This window comes from Watersipora subatra, chromosome 5, assembly GCF_963576615.1.
Source record: "Watersipora subatra chromosome 5, tzWatSuba1.1, whole genome shotgun sequence".
NCBI classification, from domain to species: domain Eukaryota; kingdom Metazoa; phylum Bryozoa; class Gymnolaemata; order Cheilostomatida; family Watersiporidae; genus Watersipora; species Watersipora subatra.
In genome coordinates, this window is record NC_088712.1 from 24425077 (window position 1) to 24444493 (window position 19417).

The 19417-nt window shown below is 36.3% G+C and overlaps 1 pseudogene; it reads right to left on the reverse strand.

Annotated features, from left to right (window-relative positions):
- LOC137396170 (cyclin-dependent kinase-like 1) overlaps positions 1–19417 on the reverse strand; it is a 363103-nt pseudogene that overhangs the window by 26665 nt on the left and 317021 nt on the right.

Genomic DNA, 19417 nt, shown 5'->3' on the forward strand with positions numbered 1-19417 from the left:
AGGTTTCAGGGTGTGTTTGGCAAACTGCCGTGGTTTATTTCCGCATTAACACCTTACAATAATTATGCAAACAGGAAACATCTTCCCCTTTTGAAAACCATAACCTATATAGATATTGTAAACATAACTGTAAACCGAGTAAACTATATGATATAAAGAAACAAGGTTCCTAAGACTGATTATCCAAATTAGGAAAATAAGGCACATGGCAAAATACAAACTGAAAGCATAAAACTAAAAACAACAATGATCAGTGCCAAATTTTGCAAAACCTTCCAATAAAAGCTGCTTTACATTTTCTCTATCAACATAGTGGGCGCTACGACCTTGCGTCCATAACGGGTGACTGGTGGGGGCTTTGGGCCGACTACAGGTGTTGCCCTACTAGGTGAATCTCACACCTGGTTGCCTGTATTATTATCAATCCCTGGTGTCAAATCATCAGTATCTGCCTTTGGTATCCATTGCAAATGCCTTCAATTACGCCTTTACTTTTAGCCCTTTTGGCACTCTACAATGTATGAATGAGGGCCATTAGCCTCTCCTGTCACTTCCAAAGGCTCTGACCAGGTTTTTTCAATGTCATCTCTCATCCTAACTTGATTACCTGGCTTTAGCGAAAGCAACGGACGAGAGCCTTGTTTGTATCTATTGGCTGTCCTTTCTGTCTTATTGACATCCTCCTCTGTCTTATTGGTTGGCATCATGTTCTGTGGTAGCGACAGCATTGTAGTTCTGAAAGGACGCCCAATCATGAGCTCAGCTGGCGAGACACCTGTAGCCTCAATAGGAGTGGCTCTATATACCATTAGAGCTAGTAAAGGATCCTCCTGATCTAATATGCGTTTGACAGTCCTTACACTACGCTCTGCTAGTCCATTTGATTGAGGGTATTTCGGTGACGAAGTAAAGTGCACGTAACCATACTTGTTAGCAACTTCGCGGAAGGCTTTGCTGCTATACTGTGGGCCATTGTCACTGACTATCTTTTCAGGCACACCCCACCGAGAAAATGCTCATTTAAGCATGTTAATTAGGGCTTCACTTCTGGTCTCTGTCAAATGCACCAGTTCTACGTATCTCGAGAAGTAATCTGTTACGACGACATATGTCATTTCATTGTGTACCAGCAGGTCATTTTCAACAACTCTCCATGGTCCCTCAGGCAATGGGGTTTACCTGATAGACTCATTTACCTGAGCCGGTCGAGTTTTTTGAAACAATCCACATCTGGCTATCTTGCCTTCAATATCCTTGTTGATTTGAGGCCGCCAAACAGCTACGCCAGCTCTGAGCTTACATTTGTTTATGCCCATGTGGCCCAGGTTAATCACATTCAATACCTCCTCTCTCTGATCAGTGGGAATTACAATGTATGCATTATGCAGCAAGAGTTCGTCTGCCACAGATAGGTGAGCTCTATTCCTGTGAAAGTCAATGAGCGCTTCAGATTCATCCTTTAAATACCTGGGCCATCCTTCAGTAGTAAATTTTAAAGCCCATACAATGGTGTCTTCAGTCGCCGATGCCGTTCTGATTCTATCAATGCGCAATGCTGACACAGGTAAAGATTCTAACAGTTCATTCACATAGTGGCCTACTTCCCTATCATTGTTATCCTCACAGCTGTGCACTGGGTGTCATGATAAACAGTCAGCTATTAACAGACGCTTTCCGAAAACATGATGTGCCTGTGGATTGTATCTCATTAGCCTCATTAACAGTCTCTGGCATCTAATAGGGACAGCATTGAGATCACAACCATTGAAGAGAGGCACCAGTGGCTTGTGGTCTGTTACCAAATGAAAACTGTCCAAGCCCCACAGTTACCGATCAAACTTTTCACATGCCCATACACTTGCCAAGCATTCCTTCTCTATCTGCGAGTATCTTCTGCACTCTGCTGGTGTAAGGACTCTGGATGCAAATGTGATAGGTTTGTCATTACCTTCATTGTCTCTCTGTAGAATGACGGCACCGAGTCCATAGCTGCTAGCATCAGCGGCTACTGTAGTCTCTTTATTTGGGCTGTAAAATGCCAGAATAGGAGCTGTCAGGAGTTGCTCTCGTACCTCTTTCAGGGCACTTTGCTTCCAGGCCCCACTGCCATACCACATCCTCCTTCAATAAGTCTGACATTTGTCTCATGGTTTTGGCAAGATTAGGGTTGAACCTGCCCAAGTAATTTATCATACCAATTATCGATCTCAACCCCGTAACATCTTCTGGTGGCTTCATGTTCATGATAGCCTCAACTTTGCTACTATCCACGCTCATGCCTTCTGAGCTAAACACATGTCCCAGAAATTTCAACTTTTCCACTCCAAACATGCATTTCTCCTTATTTAGCTTCACCCCATTGTCTCTCAACGGTCCAAGGACAATATTCAAACGCCGGTTGTGTTCTTCCATATCACGTCCTGTGACAATAATGTCATTCTGATAGGCAACCACTCCATCTATGCCCTCTAAGAATTCATTGATTTTTGCCTGGAGTATTTCGCTGGCTGAGCTTATTCCAAAAGGGACTCGTTTGAAACAGTATCTTCCTTTCGGTCCAATAAATGTAGTAAGCCTCAGACTCTCACCATCCAGTCTCATCTGATAGTAGGCTGAGGCTGCATCCAAACTAGAGAACACTTTTCCTGCTTCCCTTTCTGTTATAATGTCAGCTACAGTAGGAAGAGTATAGTGCTCCTGCTTGATGGCTCTGTTAAGCTCTCTGAGATCAACGCGTATTCTGACCTTCTTTCTACCTTGTCTGGTTTCTTTTGGTACAACCACTATAGGTGAGCACCAATCAGTGGGTTCTGTTACCCGCTCAATGACGCCAATTTGCTGCATTTTTTGCAATTCCTCATGCACAGCCTTCATCAACGGTATGTGTATCATGCGAGCAGCTGTCACTTTAAACGGTTCCACTCCTGGTTTTAGCCAAGTTTTCACAGCCCACCCTCTCATGCACCCTAGCTCTTTCAGTTTATACTTTTGTCTGCGCACCTCATAGATGTTCAACTTTACTAACTGCATCATCTCAGACAAGGTTCTAGATATTAACTCGTTAGTACATTTTGCTACATAAACCTTGAACTTATACAGTTTGTCCTTGACTAGGGTTTTTGCCATGAACGTCCATCTACACTCAATGGTGCCAGACACACTGTCGAGAACAGCATTGGTAGGTGTCAGTTAAAGCACTGGCTGCAGCTTTTGGTATGTATCAGCAGTCATGAGCGTCACATCTGCTCCGGAGTCAATTTTGAATTTAATGTCGCTGTTGTTAATTATCAGTTTTACATTCCACGGGCTAGATTTAAATTCATATTTGACATAAGCAAAAAAGAATTTGTCAGCCTCAAACTCAGGTTCTTCCACTTCCTGAACTGCCTCCGACCTGCAGCACCTTTGGATATGTCCAACTTTACCACATTTGTGACAGCAACCTTATTTTGCTGGACATGTTTTACCTTGTGAATGCTTCGCATATCCACATTTCTGACATTTGTCACCTGGTCATTTAGGTTTGAACCATTGGAATTGACCAGGTTGAATGGGGTGAGCTGCAGTAGCCTCTGCTATATGTGTGGATTCTAACACATGACTAGCTTTGCTCGACTCAGCTAACCTACACCACCTTACTACATTCTCTAATGTTAATTCATCGTCTGGCTTTTCCATCAAACGTTCAGCTAATCTAGAATCATGCATACCAAAAAGTATTCTATCTCTCGTGTTCAGTTCTAATTGATTACCAAAATCTCAAGAATCTGCATATCTCCTAATCCTAAACCAAAACATATCAAATGATTCATCCCCATTTTGTTTAGCTTCAAAAAATTATCTTATATTATATATGTGGTTTTTCCTAGGGTTACAGTATGTTTCAAATTTTGCTCAAACATCGTTTATGACTTCACTCTTACTCCCTTCTTCTTCTGAGAACGTAGTCTGCGTGTGCACTTCACGTACGTCTTCACCACCGCAGTGCAAGAAAAATAGCAACTTTCCTAGCCTCATCTTTCTCAGCGCTACCAACTATCCCTAAAGCAACCAAGTAATTATCGAATGTCCGGCGCCAAGTAGCGGCCAAATCGGGTGCTTTGAGGTCTAACTGAGCTGGCAGAGGCAACGAACTTGCCATATTGACAACATATAAGGCGTTTGCAGTGGATTATCACATAAGCTGCCACCATGTTTCAGAAACTTGATCAGGTTTCAGGGCGTGTATCCGGCAGACTGCCGTGGTTTATTTCCGCATTAACACCTTACAATAATTGTGCAAACAGGAAACAATTACTAAGTGATGTATCAATGTGCATGTAACAACAACATGCCTAATTACTGCAATTATATATGTTCTGTTCTTCATATTTTATTCATTTGTTTGTCTAACGTATTTATGCTTTCAGCTCAATGTAAATATCACAGTCCTTTCTTTTTCAGCTTATGACCAGATGTGTTCTGCATCTCTCTGTATGGCTTCTTTTGCCGTCGCTGATCAACTTCATGGATTCAGTCGAGGATATTGAGAATTATGACATAAGGCAGCAAATAATTAAAGGGTTAGTTAATTATGCATCATGTCATTATTTTCATCCGTTTTAGCACCATCTTAGCAATCGCCTTGTTTCCTTTAGATTGCTGTTTCATTGTTTAGGTTGTTGGCAACTAAGCTAATAGTTTGCTTTTTTGTGGAGGTCAGTATGTTTTAATCACTAATTTCTGCATTTAGTATTCCGTTTCCACAGCCGTGTTCATGAGGATATGAGAGAAAGAACTACAGATTCTTGACTTGAAGCTGCAGGTTTTGATAACGACAGCTTCCTAGATACCTCGAAATTATGAAGGTTCTGCAAGACAACCATGAGTGAGGTAAGTTGTTAAATTTTTACTCAGGTAAATATTACTACATTTTAATGATGAAAATCAGTCATGTTCATGAATTGAATCAGACTCAAAATCTTTGTGGATTACCGGAAGAAAGAATTAATCTGAAATGTTTCTTAAACATTTTAAATTTATGCTAGGAGTTTTCATATATCTGTTACAAATTGGAATATCTTTTTTCTTTTATAAATAGTTCTTTATGTTCAATGATGTCCTCATTGTGAAACCCAGTCATCATTGCTTGAAAGGGAAACTCAAATACAACGAGCCTTTGCCTAAAATGAATAAAAAGCAAATTTTTATTCAAGTTAGTGTAGTTATCGTGCTTTCTCGAGGTCATTTTTCTTGGCATTCACACTATTAAACATTCTGTAATAAGCTACGACATTGTTAAATACCTTATCTATCTTTCATAAAAAGACTAAGATTATTTTAAGGCTGAATTTAGATAAAAATTGGTTTTACTATGGACACTACTGCACGATTTTATGTACTGGCAAATGGTGGTCCGAGAGACTTGATAGCGACGCATTCAAGTCTCTCAAACTTTTTTGGTACCCAAAACATTTGTGACATTACGTAACAGAAACTGAATTTAACTTAAATTATTAGCTTTCTAAATACACTTACAAAGCCGAGTTTTAATTATTTACGAAACTTACTTTCGTTTTAACTCTTTGTTAGCTCATTTCTGTTTGGCGCTTTTTGTTTCACGTTTGCTATGACCTTCAGCAAACATTTGAACAACTCTTTCAAAATGATTAGAGAAAGTAAACCGAGCGATGCTGTTCTCGATTTTGGTATTTCACATATTTGCCATATTATTTGGTCATTGAGAAATGGGTTGTATGCTTGTATGTGAAAATTTTCCTGTATCTCCAAGAAGAAACTTGTTCGAAATCCTTATCGCATTTCCTCATATGTTGGGGCACTTCTATATTTACAGATATCACTGTATACAACGACAAAACCCTTAGTTATCAACAAAACTCATAGGATTTATTTGTCACTTTCTATGAGTTCCTCTATTAGGATCCCTCTATGTTTAGGCTGCAATTCAAAATTATCAAATATATATATATATTATCAAAAAGACTTGGTGATAAGTCATTTGTCATTTTCCATGAGTTTCTCTATTAGGATCACTCTATGTTTAGGCTGCAATTGTGAGAGGATTCAAAGAGTTGAAGGCAGAGTTGGACAGAATTGCTAAAGAATATTTACCAAAACTCAAACTCACAGAACAGCTACAGTTAAAGCAGACGGGTATGAATAACTATAAATGAATATGTTTTCCACCCTCATAGAAGGCTGGCCACACTGCATGTCTCCTAATGATGCTAACACCCATTTAGTTAGCAGATGACATGTGGAGACCACATATTAGGGTTGGCTGGAAGCTAAATGATTGTAAGGCTAGATATTTGATTGAAGATAACTCAATTTCAGATAGTTGTCATTACCTACTGCTATCACCGTCTTGCTATCACGATATAATTGAGTTCAAGGACTTCTGGTCAACAGTAGCCAAATACCTTGCCATTTCATTCAACTGAATATCCAAGAAATAGTAGGAATTGTCTGCTTTTCTTCTCCTTAAAGATGAACTTACACAAAGTCTTGATTGATTTGATCAGAAAGTATCAGTATTTATTATTGATTTTGGTGTTTGAGGTAATCTGACTTACAGGGATATTTTAACATTAAATCATTAAACCATTCAGATCAAGAGATAGTGCGTTTTTCACACATTTATGGTTCCAAAGAGTCAGACAGAATGGAGCCGTGTAACCCTTGACTTTTAACACAATAGCAGATTTCAACTATAGCTACAATAGAAACTAGGGACGTCATTTCATGCACCTTTTCCTTACGAGTATTTTGACTGCTCTGAAGTTTTTGTTGATTTCAGCTTTTGAAAGTCTTGGCGGTCGGATTACCCCAAATATCAAAGACAATCGCAAAGGGTAGACAATTACTGATACTTTATTATAAAAACTTTATCTTAAAATGTTCTTCTCTTATACGTTTAGGTGATAGACAAAGGTTATTTAACTATAATACATATAAAGACAGTGCGCTCCTGGGTTACGATGTCCCTCGTATTCGATATTTTCCCCTTATGATGTCACACACGATGTTTGTTTGTCCCAGCCATTGAACTTTCTTTTCACCGCATTATAACAACAAAGATTACTCTCGAGATTAGAATTTCGCAGTTTGTTTGCTGGGTTGTAGGAACTAGCTTTTACGCCAAACTTTGATACTGCTCAGCGCAGTTGTATAACTGTAGGGTGCATAAGCAGCTAATCACATAAGACACAGGTAATGCATTCGATGGAAACTTTACCGAGATATAATTGTGTTCCAGGATTATTTGCCGAGAAAAGAGAACTGAAAAAAACAGCGATTGTCTCATAAGCTAGCGTTGTTATTGGGTCAATTGTAAGCTAGGTTACGCCACTAAATTAACAATATCTACTAAATAGCAACGCGTTATAATAAAGAGTTACTAGGTCATGTACCGATGTGCATGTACCATGAATACGCCAAATTACTTCAATCCTATATGTTATATTTTTCATATTTTCCCTTTATTAGTCTAACGCATTTATGCTTTATGCTCACTGTAAATATTACAGTCCTTCCATTTTAGGTGATGAACTGATATGTTCTGCATCTCTTTGTATAGCTCATTTTACTGTGGCTGATCAGTTCCACCCAGTCGAGGATATTGAGAATCATGACATGAGGCAGCAAATATTGACAGTGTGAGTTAATTATGTATCATATCATTACTTTCATCCGTTTTAGCACCATCTTAGCAATTCCATTGTTTCCTTTAATTTCATGTTTCTTTGTTTGAGTTTTTTGGAAACGATGCTAATAATTAACTTTTCTGTTGAGGAGAGTTTTGGTGTTGCATGAATTTCAATACCTAAATATTCAACTTCAGCAGTTCTTACTAGTTAATTTGAAGTACAAAATCATATATTAAATGCTATTATGGTATTGCAATATACAGAATGCTATTCGCCGAATGCATCACCTCTCTCCTTCATTTCTGCATTATTCGTCATAAGTTATACTGGAAATGAGACTGTGTACAGTTAGGAGATAAATATATGGCCAATGAAAAAGTTAAATTTTAGTAAAATACATATTAAACCTTACCTTTGGGTATGTGTTTAGTAAGCTGAACTGATTTAAGTTAAATTCAACATCTATGTTATAAGTCTGTCTTGAATATAAGAACTTTGTATGGTATGTACTGCTGCCACTGTATATGGTACATTATAATGTTACATTTTATTGCAGATAATAATCAATAAATACACTAAAGTTACTGTAGGTAACTAAAGTTACTAAAATTGGCTCACTATTTTGTTACTAGTTTTAATATGTACAGTATGTGTATAAAATTTTGATGAATTTCACCAGGGTTGTTTGCATTACATAATTACAAACGAATATCTTTGTCAAAATAGGTAAACTGTAATTGGATGAAATAGTAAATTTCACCATTTCCATTATACTTTATTAATTTTCAACGCATGCTGGTTGCATTCATGATTGGCTTCCGATTGATGAAGACAAAAGGGCTTGCTTGACACAAACAGCTTTTCATATGTGAACCAACATATTTCTCTGAATCAATATATACATATGTCATTAATGTTAATTGGAATCATTTAAAAGTGATCAGAATAATTCATTTGGTAGATCCTTATGTAAATCCTTGAGGTAAATCTTCTTTCGGTACCGTAAATCTTCATGAAAATGCTGCCCCCGTGTATAAGCCTCTCACCAAACTTTCGAGGTTATCTTTGAGTTGCAGGAGTTATATAAACTGTACTCATGATTTTCACAGCCATTTAGTTTAAGCCATAACTGCCACAATTCTGAGTAAATGTTTTTTTCAAATAGCAAGTCAACTATGCTGATCACTAGGGTTACACTATTTTCCATAATTTCTGCCTCGATAAAAACCATTCCAAACAGTTGTGAGATTAATTTGCATTTTGTCTCCAAAATGATGTCATTTGGAAGGCGGTGGCTATTGAAGGCTGGTTAACACTACATCGCCAGATGTTGGTGTTGATGCTACAATACTCCAGTGATTGTCAATGATAACCATGTTTACACTATCACAAACCTATCCACGTTTGCATCAGGAAATACTCCATGACATTAATCTTTTTAATTTTTTGCGAAGAAACCTCTTTGTTTTCTCACATATCATTAATTTTGTGGTGTAACCTCGCTTACACTGGACCCAATAACAACGCTAGCTTGTGATAAAATTGCGATTTTGAGGTCTCATTTTTATTGGCCTTCAGCTTATTAAACATCTTGTAACAAGCTACAAGCAATGTTAAATATCGTATCTACCTTTCAGAAAAAGACTGAGATTATTCTGAAGGCTGAATTTTGAGAATAATGGGTTTTAAAACACCCATCTCTATAATTCTAGATCGAACTAAACATCACCAACTTCCGTTCCTAAAAACGTCACAAGTTTATAGGCGTAACTTGTTTCGTCGATTGTGTTGTCCGCGAGACCTATATTGAAACGCGGTAAAAAGCCTTCATGACTTTGAAAGTTAATGGACCAATCTTTATTTTGTTTTGAGTACAAAATCGGAATCAACGTGTCTGATTTACCTAGTAAAATGATAAAAGCGGTTCGGTGCAGTTATGGTTTAAGCTGTCATTTGGTGTGAGCTACAGTAATTGCTGATCTAGTAGTTGCATCTGGTTATTTACATTGTTTACTTCTTTATAGGCTGTCCCCTGGCAGGGCAAGTTGAAACTCGCAACTCTGATATGGTCTGTTGACCTGCATCACTACCTCCGCTACTGCTGATCAACAGATAAATTCCACTGATGATGATGTCACAGTGTTCTGCAAAGAAGCGCTTGTTAACGATTATGTAAACTAATATGGGTATGGGAGATGCTATGAGTTTATGAGTGAGCAAGAACCTGTAAGGTGTTTTGTCAGAGCCTGGTTATTGACTTGTTAATAAAACAGCATGTTTGACCTTGAAAAGTGTGTCAAAGGTGAGACAGTCGCAATGCTTCGTGTCAATCAGTAGCTCGTTAACACATTGTTGTCACTTCCGTTTCGTTAAATTGTGTATAAAATTACTTACAATGTGAAAGTCACAGTGTATACCAAAGTTGATACAGTTGTGAAGTGTGTAATAATTCATATGATTCATGTAGTTAAAATGCCTTTCAGACTTTTTAACATAGTCACTCCGTTTAATTGATTATTTGTTGTGTAATTCAGGTTAATCACTTATTTGTACTTTTCTGTTCTATTTTTAATTATTGTGGTTTTAGATTTATTATACCATTTTTTTCCACAACTTACCTCATTAGACAATCAAACAAATTCTCCACTAATTGTATTTCTGTTTATCAAAGTCTTGTTAGGCCTACTTGTACTCGCTGCTGTGATTGCCTGTGATTGCTGTGATTGTGATTGCAATTATCTTTCATTATCTTCAATTATTTATATGAATATATTTATTGATTCTGTTGTGGCCAAAGTAAGATCCTAGATTTTTCATTCGTATGATACCATACTGGGTAATTCAGGAAAAATATTACTCTCTACGGTATTTGAACTCACAGCTTCTGGCTTGGTAGACCAACACCCCACCATATATGACAATCGACAGCCTTGCTATGTTATGGAATATTTGCTCATTTAGCTATTACACCTGAAGATAGATCATGGCACACCAGACTGCCAGAGTGTTAGTCTTCATCATAATAACAGCAGTGTCCATCCTTTTAAAGCCGCAGCTGAAAGTTTGGAAAAAAATCCAGGGCATGAGATTTGAACTCATCACCTACAGTTTCATAAACCCGATTGCTAACACATGTGCCAGTTCATCAACCAGCATCTTTTAACAACTCTACATGGAAAAAAATTGTTTTTCTATTATTACTATATTAATAAAATTGATTATTCTAAGAATATCAGTGCATTTTACTTCTAATATTGGCCAATATTGCATTTCTCCTATTGCAGGGGGAAAATATAAAGATCTTTTCCATTCATTACTGCTTATTGTTGTATATAATAACACCCACACCCAGTACATTACAGCTACCATTGCAGTTATCCTATTGCACTGCAGAGCCATTTGATTGCTAATATTGCATTTCTCAACCATCAGTACCCTTTCTTTTTTTGCCAGTATCTCTGGCCATCTCTTTGGTCGTGGGCTGTATGACAGTGGAATTTCTAGTCCCACGACCATCCCACGACCACACGAGCGGAGCGGAAGTGTGGGAGTTTTATGATAAATGCATGCGCACACAACTTACGAAAATTATTCATCAACAATGAGACGAACCCTCGTCAAGAAATTTCATCAAAAAATTTAAGCATCGGAATTTAAAGTCGTTAAAGTATAATAACGATACAAAACACATTTAAAACTATTTGAATATGTTACCAAGTCTTTGTAAACCTATGATAATATCTTAAAACTCACCCATCTGATCGGATTATACACAAATAGACAGATTAATTTCAACGAAAATCGCCACAAAACACTTGAAAAGCTTGGTTTAATAAAAGTTAAGACCGGAAACTAAAACGCCGAGGGACAGAAAATAGAACGATGAAGTATGAAGATGTCTTGCGCATTTCTCGAAAAAGTAACGTGCAATTTTCACCAGTCTATAGCATTGTCGAATTGCCGAAGGTTTCGGCCATTAACATAGGAGTACAGAAATCGTTTCATTTTTGCTGATTTCAATTTTTTCATTTTCATTTGCCAACACATTTAAATACTTTCCCATTCTAACTGATGTCCAACGCAGTATAAGTAAAGGCAAGCAAATTACGATGATATTTTTTAACGTTTCTTATGAGATTATTACAATAATTAACTATAAGTTTGGACGACTACAGAACAATGACTACGTAGTACAGACTTTCTAAAAATCTAACGCAGTGTAAGTAAAGGCATGACGATGATAGTTTTTCTAACGGTTCTAATGAGATTATTGCAATAATTAATTATAAGTTTGGATGACTACAGGACAATGACTACGTAGTACAGATTTTCTAAAAATCTATATAAATATCACAACTTCGTGATATTGTTAGCTATGCCGTTTTGAAATGTAAACAAAATTGTGCATTGGTTTTTTTATTATTACTATATAAATAATATTGGTTATTCTAATAATATCAATGCATTTTACTTCTAATATTGGCCAATATTGCATTTCTTTTTTTGCAGGAGGAGATATATAAACATATAATCTTTTCCTTTCATTATTACTATTTGTTGTATATAATAACACCCAGTACATTACAGCTACCATTGCAGTTATCCTATTTGACTGCTAATATTGCATTTCTCAACCATCAGTACCCTTTCTTTTTTCCAATATCACTTTGTTCGTGGGCTGTATGACAGTGGAATTTCTAGAATTTCTAGAAATAAAGATCGCTTATCAAAACCATTCTACATTCAACGCAACCAACTTTCAAACTGTGTATAGTACACAGTATCTAATTTTGCATTTCTAATCTTCTAATTTTGCATTTCAGAGTTATAATAAACATATTTCTTTATTGTTGTTGAATTACATACATTACAGTAAATTAGGCCTACAGCTTTATAACACTTTAATAACAGCTTTTATTTTGCTGCAGTTTGCAGAAATCTTCGAGACGCATGAACGCTCATAGGTTTTCTATTATTGCTGTATTACTATATTAACAATATTGGTTATTTTAATATCAGTGCATTTTACTTATAATATTGGCCAACATTGCATTTCTCCTATTGCAAGGGAGAGATATAAACGTGTAATATTTTCCTTTCATTGTTGTTGTTTGTCATGACCAAACACTTTTTAAATAAATTTTCTAAAAACCTATATAAATACCACTTCTCGATATTGCTACCTATTACGTTTTGAAATGTAATCAAAATTGTGTATTGTTTTTCTATTATTACTATATTAATAAAATTGATTATTCTAAGAATATCAGTGCATTTTACTTCTAATATTGGCCAATATTGCATTTCTCCTATTGCAGGGGGAAAATATAAACATATTTTCCATTCATTATTGCTTATTGTTGTATATAATAACACCCACACCCAGTACATTACAGCTACCATTGCAGTTATCCTATTGCACTGCAGAGCCATTTGATTGCTAATATTGCATTTCTCAACCATCAGTACCCTTTATTTTTTTGCCAGTATCTCTGGCCATCTCTTTGGTCGTGGGCTGTATGACAGTGGAATTTCTAGTTTGGAAAAAAATCCAGGGCATGAGATTTGAACTCATCACCTACAGTTTCATAAACCCGATTGCTAACACATGTGCCAGTTCATCAACCAGCATCTTTTAACAACTCTACATGAAGTGTTTACACTTGAAGTTGATTCGCAGGGCACTAGACTGCCATAGCATAGCTATTGGAATAAACTTTGTACCGGCTGCACTCACTAATGAGATACAAAGACAAGCTTTGCAGGTATCACTAGTGAGAGGCTGATGAGCTTGGCTGGTGTCACTAATCAGATACACAGACAGGTTTCACAAGTGCCACTTTGCAAATCATTTGACACGTTACATGTATGTGGGTGGCACCACCAAACAGATAAGTTTTGTAGGTGCCGTTTTTATTCTGTAGAAAAGTTATATAGGCGTCACTAACCAATTATGTAGACAAGCTGTGCAGGTACCACTATAAATATGCGCATAGAAGCTTTCGGTGCTGCAGCAGACCAAAAATTTGGACCAAAGTTTTTACGTTTCTCTAGTAAAGTCGGGTTTGATAATAATAGCCAACTACATGATCAAGTTTATTTTTTACATGTATGTTACATATTGGTTATTCAACCTTTGGAGTTGTCATTTCAATCAAATTTTCTGAGGTACATGTAATTGTTTGATTGCGCGAATGAGTTCATTATTATGCCAAAAGCTAGAAGCATTGCCAGAAACAAACTACCAACAGTGTTAGGATTACTAGATTCTGCATTTTCTCTTCAGTAAATCCAACTAGCAACTGATCAGATCAAACTTAAGGTTCAGAACAAATGCAATCACTGACTTTAACACTTCATATGCAGCGATTCTGCACGGCCAATCAAGGTTCAAACTGCCATTTGTAAACTTTTATAGCCTGTTTTCTCAGACTTTTTAATCAGGTTAAAACATTTTCTGGTTGCCTACCTCTGACAGTTTTAAGAGAACTACAGTAGCGTTAATCTTTAACAGAGAATGCCAAGTCATATGTGGTCTATCAACAGCAGCTAAGTAGATAGGCATCAGTACTAGCTTTAGTCTGAGATCTTTATGAATAATTTAGTGATGACTAAACACTACGATATGATGATGGAATAACTGCCTTATAGGAAAATGGTTTGGTGTTTGCTAAGTTTTCTGTGTAAATTATCAGGTAATCAATAAAATTATTACTGTTTGAATAGCATTTCACTGTAACTGCAGGTATAGAAGATAACTCCAAGTCTGTTGATAGACGTCTTACTACATAAATGCTTATCACGTATCATATTTTCCAAAGTTTCTTTTACTGATGTTGTGTCACGTGTTTCCATAGGGAATTTCAAATCCTCTAGCAGGTTTAGCCTTCATAAAATCAAGTAATATATAATTTTATTTTATGTAATATATCTAATGTAAACGTGAAAACAATTGCAAGTTTTGTTTGTTCATTGAACTGGTTTAATAAAAATGAATACTTCATTGAAGCAGCTAAAATTCATGATGCTGACTTTAGTTTGACTAGATGAACAAGTGTGAACTCATAAGATTTGAATTGTTGTCTCTATAAAATGTCTGGAATGTAATTTTATTCAAAACTTTTTCAACAAAGCTTGTCAGTCGCATCAACTTTTCTAACTAAAAAGATGTGTTCAAAGCATAAAAATGTTTCATATTTGAATAGCCAAAACAGGTGACTGTATTTTTCGTTCACTGCAAAGTTAATGCCTGGGATCTGGAAGTGACAAGTAGATAGTCTTGATGTCTTCACTTTGATCTTGTACCAGGAGACATTATCTATCAAGCATTTAATGTGTTGCTTAAATGAAAATGACCATTGTCTCTATATATATACAATCTTCAAATCCTGTGTGTATGTTTATGTGTGTGTGATTCGGTTAGTCCAGGTATAGTTATTAAAGTTTAAGATTGAAATATCCATTTCATCCTGGATTTGATCTCTGAATCTTCCAATTTCCAAGTTAACATCGACACAATTAAACCAAGCAACATTGATAGATTCTTCAGGCGATTTATGTTGCTATTTCGGTAAAAATTCACTTACTGCTCTGCCTGGCACAACGTCATTTAATGCTTGCTCTTACATCTCTTATTAGTACTTGCTCCACTTAGCCATTGGCTATGAACCAGACTAATGGCAAATGGAAGACAACCACATTACCTGTCACTGTTTATAAGCTGATTTTTAAGTACTCATGCAATGCTTGGCATTCCGCTAGTATCTATATATAACATGAATGTGAACTTGTGTTTGCGAGTGTGCATGCGTGTGTGTGTGCGTGCGTGTGTGGGTGCGTGCCTGCATGTGTAGGTGTGTGTGTGTGCGTATGGGTGTGCGTATAGGTGTGCGCATGGGTGTGTTTGTGGGTGAGTGTGCGTTGGTTTGTTCGGTTGTAGCTCTTAAGATATAATAATCAAATATTTGTTTATGCTAGATTTGATCTCACAGCCTTCTCTTCAACAAGCAAATATCTAACCAAATATGCCATGTGAGATGCATTGAACTTTGAGGCAATATGATCTGTTGTGTCGGTTAATATATGCATAGCATTCTGCGTTACTCAATGTGACTAAAGCTTGTTCTCTTGACTCATATTAGTTAGTTTAGTGATACGAATAGTAACATACTCAAATTAGTCATTGGCAATGTGCCGGGCTAATGGCAAGTGACTGGCAACTACATTGCCTTCACCTGTTTGCAAGCTAGTTTTTAATTACTGTGCAATGTCAGGAATTTGGCTAGTAAATATACATGTAGATATAAATATTCCAAACCACATTTGATGCTACTGAATTTCTGTAATTCTCAATTATTGCAATTGTTTGATACCCAGTAAATTTACTGATAGCAAAGATTTCAGCTAGATTGAAAATAATATGAGAAGAACATGATAAATAACGCAAGCATGTTGTGACAACTCTCAATAGAAGCTAATAAAATGACAAGGCCACCATCTAAACGTATATTGGCTAGCTGCCAATAAAGCAAACAATTGGAGCTGAGCCAATCCACAAGTTTATGCTTCAGCAAACATCAAGGCACAGAGTCAATCAGATGCCAACTTCAGCTCTACAAGATGCACATGAAGAAATTGTTGGGTACTGAGTTTCACAGACTCTAGAGAGTGTATGAATAGGGGAGGCGGTCTAAACCTCATATCATGGGGTGCACTCTACATCATAATGACTTGCTTTCTCATTCATTTCCTGTTTCTATAGGCTCTGAGACTTCGGCCGAGAAAATGATCTGTCGGTCTCTATCAGGTCTCCTTTTTACAGGTTTTCCATTATCTTGACATTTTTCATCCACATACCGTAAAACTTATAATTAATTGCTTCATCCATTCGACTACCACATTGACATTCTTTGATATTTAAAAACCAATAAAAGCAAGTGTGCAATAGAAAAAGTGTCTACATAATCATATTATTAATGACTCGGTTACATCAACAACAGTTAACTATTTTTATTGTCCTGTTCTGTCAAAGTCTATTTTCCAACTTTAAACCATTTCAGTTTCTTTGTTAAAATGTTAAAGCAACACAAAAGACATAATTAATAACCATGCCAAGCTAATAACAGTTCCTTGTTTACTTTGACATATTTAAAAAACAATTTACATTCACAATGGCATATGACTCATTTTAGGCTAAAAGTTGTGCTGAGTGCACGCGGCTAAAATTGAAAATTATATGTGCAAAATGCAACCTGCAAAAGTTTTGCTCTGCTAAAAAATTGTTCGCACTCTCCTAATATCAACTATTTCAAGAGTGCATAATTTAGGCAACTGAGACGGATTGCAGGACTACTGGGGCAGTATCGGGCAGCTAAAAAATGTTCATTTCATTGAAAGCAACAATCACAACGTAACTGGCCGAGAAAAGGATGCTTATATTTTTTTTAAGGAGCGTTATTTTTATGCATGTAAAACAAGCATGACTCAGTTATGCCTCTTGTTCTGGAATATATTATACATTTGTAGCATTTGATAAATTATAATATACCTTATTAGTTTGCAGATTTATAGCATACTATTTGATAGCATCTATCTTAACTCAGCTTTCAGTCGATCAAAGCACATAACTAATCTTATATTGCACATGACAAGCCAGTCTTTGCTTCAAACTGTAGCAAACATTTCAATGAGGGAAATTAACTTTTATGCAAAACTGTTAAATAAAGTTACAAAATAAAAATATGCTTGAATAGTTTTAAATAAAAAGTTGAAAGTTTCAACAAATTTTACAGCACATGCCATAATATCATTACAAGTTAGTTGTAAGCAATAGATATCAACTGGTAGAGATATTTCCCAGATTCCCAGTGCATGTTTAATTAAAAAGCACGAAAAGTTAGAAGTAAGTTGACAAGTTTATTGTGTCCAAAAGAGTTAATGTCGCTCTGCTCGAAGGAAAGGGAAAAAATACAAGCGATATTTGCTTGACCCGTAAAAGGGTTAGATTTGTCTTCCAATATTCTGACGAGGTACAATACACGCACCTACAGCGTAAATAATCCGTTCAAGGATTGCTTGCGCCTTGAGTGTTTTATGTTATAAGAACAGTAAAATACTTGTAATTCACCTAATCCATTTCAAGATCTCTCCAAACTTACTCCTTCTAGCATACAAAACAAAAAACTGGACTAGTCTTTGCTCTTGAGACAACTACAACATTGCTCACATAGTAAGTGTTTTCTTTTACTGTTTGCTTTTTCCAGTTACTGCACTATTTAAAGGCACGGTAATTTTGGTATTTGTACTGATAAGGAGGCTAATTATATTTATACATAGACATCGATACTTTTGAGAGCTTATTTTTGCTGCTATGACCTCAGTCATAAGTTCAGCCTGAGTGCCGACAACTCCAACTGCATATCAAGATATTAACCTTTACGATTCAACCTCTAGTGCATGTTCTCCTGTTTCCATATTTACTTGTAGGGATAAAAATTGTACCCGACATTTAACTGTCAAGATTTTTAGATTTATAAAGCAGATCAAAAGTTGGAACATGTCAATGCTAATTGTTAAGGTTTTTAGTTGAAAGTTTATTTGTAGGAAAGACTGAGAGTGTTAATCTGTCAGTTTGTGCACACCAACTATTATAAACTCACTTTCCAACTGATGTCTATGCTCAGGAAATGTGCATAGTTATTTATAAGCTTCTAGGCAATTCACAAAGTTTCTATAATGTACACATGCGACCGAATATGTGTAAGTGTAGGAAACCCAAGCTACTGGTAGGTTATTTCAGTCAAACAGGAGAAGTGACTCTGTTATTGACACAAAGAGAGTAGCTTAATCAAGCTTAAAGCATATAAATTATAAACCTTTCATTATATATTCCAGTTCATCAGAGTCTTTGCTTTCGAATGAGCCTATATTTAATACACACAAAATAATAGAACAATGAAAAACAGGGGGTCAAATGAATGTCCTGCAATGAAAAAAACACTTGGTTGCAGTTACCACAATGTGGTGTCATAATTATCATTTCGCTAGGTATCATTAGGTATTCCTTTCGCTGCCATTGAGGCTGCGTTTTTTTGTGATAATCGGTGCTTTTATATCCAGAGAGCGCTAACAATAAACTAAACTTCTAGATAACCAACAATGCCTGGGGATCATGCTAATGGACGACCAATACAAACACATGTTCTGGGTTAGTTAATTATGCTTCAATAAATTAACTGTCGTTGATAAAGGTAATGAAATCCGATAAATTAATTGGCTACCTGCGGTTGCATGGCCTCACGACTATATGTCAAACGCACTTTCGCGAGATCACACAATGCTTGAAATTAGTTAATATCAGTCGTTCCTTAATATCACAATAAAAAGAGAGGGGGTAGTGCATAAGATCATCGGGAAAACATAGTATGGTGCTTTGAGTCTGAGGTATTTATCATAAACATAATATGTTCATGAAGAGCCAATGACACTGATTCTTTTGCCATATCCATTGGTTTTCTGGAGTTGTCCTACCTTGGCCTGCCACTAGTGTCATTATCGTATTTGGTAAATTTAGGCGGTAAACAATGGAATGAGCATTAAGGGCACACAACCCCAAATATTAAATATGTGACAAAACAATTTTCGAGCCTATACTATTGAGCATTTTTGCAGTAGAGTTTTGAGGGAATCTTATAAATACCAACCAATGTCTGTCTCACCATCTCAAGCAATAGCTCATTCGAAAGCCAAGAGTATGATGTATTGAATTA